This window comes from Tubulanus polymorphus, chromosome 4 (genome assembly GCF_964204645.1).
Source record: "Tubulanus polymorphus chromosome 4, tnTubPoly1.2, whole genome shotgun sequence".
Taxonomy (NCBI): Eukaryota; Metazoa; Nemertea; class Palaeonemertea; order Tubulaniformes; family Tubulanidae; genus Tubulanus; species Tubulanus polymorphus.
Window position 1 is genome coordinate 27,361,927 of NC_134028.1, and position 9,418 is coordinate 27,371,344.

Consider the following 9,418-nt stretch of genomic DNA (forward strand, 5'->3'; position numbering starts at 1 on the left):
ACTGAAAGATACAGATTTTTCTTGCAAAATAGGGTCCTAAAGATGATGAGTTCTATCTTAATTGATGGCTTAGGGTGTACTGAACTGATTTCAAATAGATAGGTGGAAAGATTAAGAATTTTCTGGCTATTTATGCTCCTGAAGATGATGGACTCGATCTGAAATGATAGGTTAAGGTAAACTGAACTGATTTCGAGTAGATGGACTGAAAGATACAGATTTTTCTTGCAAAATAGGGTCCTAAAGATGATGAATTCTATCTTAATTGATGGGTTAGGGTGTACTGAACTGATTTCAAATAGATAGGTTGAAAGAATCAGAATTTTCTGGCTGCTTTTGGTTCTGAAGATGATGGATTCAATCTGAAAAGATGTGTTAAGGCGTATTGAACTGATTTAAAATAGATAGGTGGAAAGATTAAGAATTTTCTGGCTCTTTATGCTCCTGAAGATGATGGACTCGATCTGAAATGATAGGTTAAGGTAAACTGAACTGATTTCGAGTAGATGGACTGAAAGATACAGATTTTTCTTGCAAAATAGGGTCCTAAAGATGATGAGTTCTATCTTAATTGATGGGTTAGGGTGTACTGAACTGATTTCAAATAGATAGGTGGAAAGATTAAGAATTTTCTGGCTATTTATGCTCCTGAAGATGATGGACTCGATCTGAAATGATAGGTTAAGGTAAACTGAACTGATTTCGAGCAGATGGACTGAAAGATACAGATTTTTCTTGCAAAATAGGGTCCTAAAGATGATGAATTCTATCTTAATTGATGGGTTAGGGTGAACTGAACTGATTTCAAATAGATAGGTGGAAAGAATCAGAATTTTCTGGCTGCCTTTGGTTCTGAAGATGATGGACTCAATCTGAAAAGATGGGCTAAGGCGTATTGAACTGATTTCAAATAGATAGGTGGAAAGATTAAGAATTTTCTGGCTATTTATGCTCCTGAGGATGATGCACTCGATCTGAAATGATAGGTTAAGGTAGACTGAACTGATTTCGAGTAGATGGACTGAAAGATACAGATTTTTCTTGCAAAATAGGGTCCTAAAGATGATGAATTCTATCTTAATTGATGGGTAAGGGTGTACTGAACTGATTTCAAATAGATAGGTTGAAAGAATCAGAATTTTCTGGCTGCTTTTGGTTCTGAAGATGATGGATTCAATCTGAAAAGATGTGTTAAGGCGCATTGAACTGATTTCAAATAGATAGGTGGAAAGATTAAGAATTTTCTGGCTATTTATGCTCCTGAAGATGATGGACTCGATCTGAAATGATAGGTTAAGGTAAACTGAACTGATTTCGAGTAGATGGACTGAAAGATACAAATTTTTCTTGCAAAATAGGGTCCTAAAGATGATGAATTCTATCTTAATTGATGGGTTAGGGTGAACTGAACTGATTTCAAATAGATAGGTTGAAAGAATCAGAATTTTCTGGCTGCTTTTGGTTCTGAAGATGATGGATTCAATCTGAAAAGATGGGCTAAGGCGTATTGAACTTATTTCAAATAGATAGGTGGAAATATTAAGAATTTTCTGGCTGCTTTTGGTTCTGAAGATAATGGATTCAATCTGAAAAGATGTGTTAAGGCGTATTGAACTGATTTCAAATAGATAGGTGCAAAGATTAAGAATTTTCTAGCTATTTATGCTCCTGAAGATGATTGACTCGATCTGAAATGATAGGTTAGGTAGACTGAACTGATTTCGAGTAGATGGACTGAAAGATACAGATTTTTCTTGCAAAATAGGGTCCTAAAGATGATGAGTTCTATCTTAATTGATGGGTTAGGGTGTACTGAACTGATTTCATATAGATAGGTTGAAAGAATCAGAATTTTCTTGCTGCTTTTGGTTCTGAAGATGATGGATTCAATCTGAAAAGATGGGCTAAGGCGTATTGAACTGATTTCAAATAGATAGGTGGAAAGATTAAGAATTTTCTGGCTATTTATGCTCCTGAAGATGATGGACTCGATCTGAAATGATAGGTTAAGGTAGACTGAACTGATTCTGAATAGATGGACTGAAAGATACAGATTTTTCTTGCAAAATAGGGTCCTAAAGATGATGAGTTCTATCTTAATTGATGGCTTAGGGTGTACTGAACTGATTTCAAATAGATAGGTTGAAAGATTAAGAATTTTCTGGCTATTTATGCTCCTGAAGATGATGGACTCGATCTGAAATGATAGGTTAAGGTAAACTGAACTGATTTCGAGTAGATGGACTGAAAGATACAGATTTTTCTTGCAAAATAGGGTCCTAAAGATGATGAATTCTATCTTAATTGATGGGTTAGGGTGTACTGAACTGATTTCAAATAGATAGGTTGAAAGAATCAGAATTTTCTGGCTGCTTTTGGTTCTGAAGATGATGGATTCAATCTGAAAAGATGTGTTAAGGCGTATTGAACTGATTTAAAATAGATAGGTGGAAAGATTAAGAATTTTCTGGCTATTTATGCTCCTGAAGATGATGGACTCGATCTGAAATGATAGTTTAAGGTAAACTGAACTGATTTCGAGCAGATGGACTGAAAGATACAGATTTTTCTTGCAAAATAGGGTCCTAAAGATGATGAATTCTATCTTAATTGATGGGTTAGGGTGAACTGAACTGATTTCAAATAGATAGGTGGAAAGAATCAGAATTTTCTGGCTGCCTTTGGTTCTGAAGATGATGGACTCAATCTGAAAAGATGGGCTAAGGCGTATTGAACTGATTTCAAATAGATAGGTGGAAAGATTAAGAATTTTCTGGCTATTTATGCTCCTGAGGATGATGCACTCGATCTGAAATGATAGGTTAAGGTAGACTGAACTGATTTCGAGTAGATGGACTGAAAGATACAGATTTTTCTTGCAAAATAGGGTCCTAAAGATGATGAATTCTATCTTAATTGATGGGTAAGGGTGTACTGAACTGATTTCAAATAGATAGGTTGAAAGAATCAGAATTTTCTGGCTGCTTTTGGTTCTGAAGATGATGGATTCAATCTGAAAAGATGTGTTAAGGCGCATTGAACTGATTTCAAATAGATAGGTGGAAAGATTAAGAATTTTCTGGCTATTTATGCTCCTGAAGATGATGGACTCGATCTGAAATGATAGGTTAAGGTAAACTGAACTGATTTCGAGTAGATGGACTGAAAGATACAGATTTTTCTTGCAAAATAGGGTCCTAAAGATGATGAAATCTATCTTAATTGATGGGTTAGGGTGTACTGAACTGATTTCAAATAGATAGGTGGAAAGATTAAGAATTTTCTGGCTATTTATGCTCCTGAAGATGATGGACTCGATCTGAAATGATAGGTTAAGGTAAACTGAACTGATTTCGAGCAGATGGACTGAAAGATACAGATTTTTCTTGCAAAATAGGGTCCTAAGGATGATGAATTCTATCTTAATTGATGGGTTAGGGTGAACTGAACTGATTTCAAATAGATAGGTGGAAAGAATCAGAATTTTCTGGCTGCCTTTGGTTCTGAAGATGATGGACTCAATCTGAAAAGATGGGCTAAGGCGTATTGAACTGATTTCAAATAGATAGGTGGAAAGATTAAGAATTTTCTGGCTATTTATGCTCCTGAAGATGATGGACTCGATCTGAAATGATAGGTTAAGGTAAACTGAACTGATTTCGAGTAGTTGGACTGAAAAATACAGCTTTTCTTGCAAAATAGGGTCCTAAAGATGATGAATTCTATCTTAATTGATGGGTTAGGGTGTACTGAACTGATTTCAAATAGATAGGTTGAAAGAATCAGAATTTTCTGGCTGCTTTTGGTTCTGAAGATGATGGATTCAATCTGAAAAGATGTGTTAAGGCGTATTGAACTGATTTCAAATAGATAGGTGGAAAGATTAAGAATTTTCTGGCTATTTATGCTCCTGAAGATGATTGACTCGATCTGAAATGATAGGTTAGGTAGACTGAACTGATTTCGAGTAGATGGACTGAAAGATACAGATTTTTCTTGCAAAATAGGGTCCTAAAGATGATGAGTTCTATCTTAATTGATGGGTTAGGGTGTACTGAACTGATTTCAAATAGATAGGTGGAAAGATTAAGAATTTTCTGGTTATTTATGCTCCTGAAGATGATGGACTCGATCTGAAATGATAGGTTAAGGTAAACTGAACTGATTTCGAGTAGATGGACTGAAAGATACAGATTTTTCTTGCAAAACAGGGTCCTAAAGATGATGAATTCTATCTTAATTGATGGGTTAAGGCGTATTGAACTGATTTCAAATAGATAGGTGGAAAGAATCAGAATTTTCTGGCTGCCTTTGGTTCTGAAGATGATGGACTCAATCTGAAAAGATGGGCTAAGGCGTATTGAACTGATTTCAAATAGATAGGTGGAAAGATTAAGAATTTTCTGGCTATTTATGCTCCTGAAGATGATGGACTCGATCTGAAATGATAGGTTAAGGTAAACTGAACTGATTTCGAGTAGATGGACTGAAAGATACAAATTTTTCTTGCGAAATAGGGTCCTAAAGATGATGAATTCTATCTTAATTGATGGGTTAGGGTGTACTGAACTGATTTCAAATAGATAGGTGGAAAGATTAAGAATTTTCTGGCTATTTATGCTCCTGAAGATGATGGACTCGATCTGAAATGATAGGTTAAGGTAGACTGAACTGATTCTGAATAGATGGACTGAAAGATACAGATTTTTCTTGCAAAATAGGGTCCTAAAGATGATGAGTTCTATCTTAATTGATTGGTTAGGGTGTACTGAACTGATTTCAAATAGATAGGTGGAAAGATTAAGAATTTTCTGGCTATTTATGCTCCTGAAGATGATGGACTCGATCTGAAATGATAGGTTAAGGTAAACTGAACTGATTTCGAGTAGATGGACTGAAAGATACAGATTTTTCTTGCAAAATAGGGTCCTAAAGATGATGAATTCTATCTTAATTGATGGGTTAGGGTGTACTGAACTGATTTCAAATAGATAGGTTGAAAGAATCAGAATTTTCTGGCTGCTTTTGGTTCTGAAGATGATGGATTCAATCTGAAAAGATGTGTTAAGGCGTATTGAACTGATTTCAAATAGATAGGTGGAAAGATTAAGAATTTTCTGGCTATTTATGCTCCTGAAGATGATGGACTCGATCTGAAATGATAGGTTAAGGTAAACTGAACTGATTTCGAGTAGATGGACTTAAAGATACAGATTTTTCTTGCAAAATAGGGTCCTAAAGATGATGAGTTCTATCTTAATTGATGGGTTAGGGTGTACTGAACTGATTTCAAATAGATAGGTTGAAAGATTAAGAATTTTCTGGCTATTTATGCTCCTGAAGATGATGGACTCGATCTGAAATGATAGGTTAAGGTAAACTGAACCGATTTCGAGCAGATGGACTGAAAGATACAGATTTTTCTTGCAAAATAGGGTCCTAAAGATGATGAATTCTATCTTAATTGATGGGTTAGGGTGAACTGAACTGATTTCAAATAGATAGGTGGAAAGAATCAGAATTTTCTGGCTGCCTTTGGTTCTGAAGATGATGGACTCAATCTGAAAAGATGGGCTAAGGCGTACTGAACTGATTTCAAATAGATAGGTGTAAAGATTAAGAATTTTCTGGCTATTTATGCTCCTGAAGATGATGGACTCGATCTGAAATGATAGGTTAAGGTAAACTGAACTGATTTCGAGTAGATGGACTGAAAGATACAGATTTTTCTTGCAAAATAGGGTCCTAAAGATGATGAGTTCTATCTTAATTGATGGGTTAGGGTGTACTGAACTGATTTCAAATAGATAGGTTGAAAGATTAAGAATTTTCTGGCTATTTATGCTCCTGAAGATGATGGATTCGATCTGAAATGATAGGTTAAGGTAAACTGAACTGATTTCGAGCAGATGGACTGAAAGATACAGATTTTTCTTGCAAAATAGGGTCCTAAAGATGATGAATTCTATCTTAATTGATGGGTTAGGGTGAACTGAACTGATTTCAAATAGATAGGTGGAAAGAATCAGAATTTTCTGGCTGCCTTTGGTTCTGAAGATGATGGACTCAATCTGAAAAGATGGGCTAAGGCGTATTGAACTGATTTCAAATAGATAGGTGGAAAGATTAAGAATTTTCTGGCTATTTATGCTCCTGAGGATGATGCACTCGATCTGAAATGATAGGTTAAGGTAGACTGAACTGATTTCGAGTAGATGGACTGAAAGATACAGATTTTTCTTGCAAAATAGGGTCCTAAAGATGATGAATTCTATCTTAATTGATGGGTAAGGGTGTACTGAACTGATTTCAAATAGATAGGTTGAAAGAATCAGAATTTTCTGGCTGCTTTTGGTTCTGAAGATGATGGATTCAATCTGAAAAGATGTGTTAAGGCGCATTGAACTGATTTCAAATAGATAGGTGGAAAGATTAAGAATTTTCTGGCTATTTATGCTCCTGAAGATGATGGACTCGATCTGAAATGATAGGTTAAGGTAAACTGAACTGATTTCGAGTAGATGGACTGAAAGATACAGATTTTTCTTGCAAAATAGGGTCCTAAAGATGATGAAATCTATCTTAATTGATGGGTTAGGGTGTACTGAACTGATTTCAAATAGATAGGTGGAAAGATTAAGAATTTTCTGGCTATTTATGCTCCTGAAGATGATGGACTCGATCTGAAATGATAGGTTAAGGTAAACTGAACTGATTTCGAGCAGATGGACTGAAAGATACAGATTTTTCTTGCAAAAAAGGGTCCTAAGGATGATGAATTCTATCTTAATTGATGGGTTAGGGTGAACTGAACTGATTTCAAATAGATAGGTGGAAAGAATCAGAATTTTCTGGCTGCCTTTGGTTCTGAAGATGATGGACTCAATCTGAAAAGATGGGCTAAGGCGTATTGAACTGATTTCAAATAGATAGGTGGAAAGATTAAGAATTTTCTGGCTATTTATGCTCCTGAAGATGATTGACTCGATCTGAAATGATAGGTTAGGTAGACTGAACTGATTTCGAGTAGATGGACTGAAAGATACAGATTTTTCTTGCAAAATAGGGTCCTAAAGATGATGAGTTCTATCTTAATTGATGGGTTAGGGTGTACTGAACTGATTTCAAATAGATAGGTGGAAAGATTAAGAATTTTCTGGTTATTTATGCTCCTGAAGATGATGGACTCGATCTGAAATGATAGGTTAAGGTAAACTGAACTGATTTCGAGTAGATGGACTGAAAGATACAGATTTTTCTTGCAAAACAGGGTCCTAAAGATGATGAATTCTATCTTAATTGATGGGTTAAGGCGTATTGAACTGATTTCAAATAGATAGGTGGAAAGAATCAGAATTTTCTGGCTGTCTTTGGTTCTGAAGATGATGGACTCAATCTGAAAAGATGGGCTAAGGCGTATTGAACTGATTTCAAATAGATAGGTGGAAAGATTAAGAATTTTCTGGCTATTTATGCTCCTGAAGATGATGGACTCGATCTGAAATGATAGGTTAAGGTAAACTGAACTGATTTCGAGTAGATGGACTGAAAGATACAAATTTTTCTTGCGAAATAGGGTCCTAAAGATGATGAATTCTATCTTAATTGATGGGTTAGGGTGTACTGAACTGATTTCAAATAGATAGGTGGAAAGATTAAGAATTTTCTGGCTATTTATGCTCCTGAAGATGATGGACTCGATCTGAAATGATAGGTTAAGGTAGACTGAACTGATTCTGAATAGATGGACTGAAAGATACAGATTTTTCTTGCAAAATAGGGTCCTAAAGATGATGAGTTCTATCTTAATTGATGGGTTAGGGTGTACTGAACTGATTTCAAATAGATAGGTGGAAAGATTAAGAATTTTCTGGCTATTTATGCTCCTGAAGATGATGGACTCGATCTGAAATGATAGGTTAAGGAAAACTGAACTGATTTCGAGTAGATGGACTGAAAGATACAGATTTTTCTTGCAAAATAGGGTCCTAAAGATGATGAATTCTATCTTAATTGATGGGTTAGGGTGTACTGAACTGATTTCAAATAGATAGGTTGAAAGAATCAGAATTTTCTGGCTGCTTTTGGTTCTGAAGATGATGGATTCAATCTGAAAAGATGTGTTAAGGCGTATTGAACTGATTTCAAATAGATAGGTGGAAAGATTAAGAATTTTCTGGCTATTTATGCTCCTGAAGATGATGGACTCATCTGAAATGATAGGTTAAGGTAAACTGAACTGATTTCGAGCAGATGGACTGAAAGATACAGATTTTTCTTGCAAAATAGGGTCCTAAAGATGATGAATTCTATCTTAATTGATGGGTTAGGGTGAACTGAACTGATTTCAAATAGATAGGTGGAAAGAATCAGAATTTTCTGGCTGCCTTTGGTTCTGAAGATGATGGACTCAATCTGAAAAGATGGGCTAAGGCGAATTGAACTGATTTCAAATAGATAGGTGGAAAGATTAAGAATTTTCTGGCTATTTATGCTCCTGAAGATGATGGACTCGATCTGAAATGATAGGTTAAGGTAAACTGAACTGATTTCGAGCAGATGGACTGAAAGATACAGATTTTTTTTGCAAAATAGGGTCCTAAAGATGATGAATTCTATCTTAATTGATGGGTTAGGGTGAACTGAACTGATTTCAAATAGATAGGTGGAAAGAATCAGAATTTTCTGGCTGCCTTTGGTTCTGAAGATGATGGACTCAATCTGAAAAGATGGGCTAAGGCGTATTGAACTGATTTCAAATAGATAGGTGGAAAGATTAAGAATTTTCTGGCTATTTATGCTCCTGAAGATGATGGACTCGATCTGAAATGATAGGTTAAGGTAGACTGAACTGATTCTGAATAGATGGACTGAAAAATACAGATTTTTCTTGCAAAATAGGGTCCTAAAGATGATGAGTTCTATCTTAATTGATGGGTTAGGGTGTACTGAACTGATTTCAAATAGATAGGTTGAAAGAATCAGAATTTTCTGGCTGCTTTTGGTTCTGAAGATGATGGATTCAATCTGAAAAGATGGGCTAAGGCGTATTGAACTGATTTCAAATAGATAGGTGGAAAGATTAAGAATTTTCTGGCTATTTATGCTCCTGAAGATGATGGACTTGATCTGAAATGATAGGTTAAGGTAAACTGAACTGATTTCGAGTAGATGGACTGAAAGATACAGATTTTTCTTGCAAAATAGGGTCCTAAAGATGATGAAATCTATCTTAATTGATGGGTTAGGGTGTACTGAACTGATTTCAAATAGATAGGTGGAAAGATTAAGAATTTTCTGGCTATTTATGCTCCTGAAGATGATGGACTCGATCTGAAATGATAGGTTAAGGTAAACTGAACTGATTTCGAGCAGATGGACTGAAAGATACAGATTTTTCTTGCAAAATAGGGTCCTA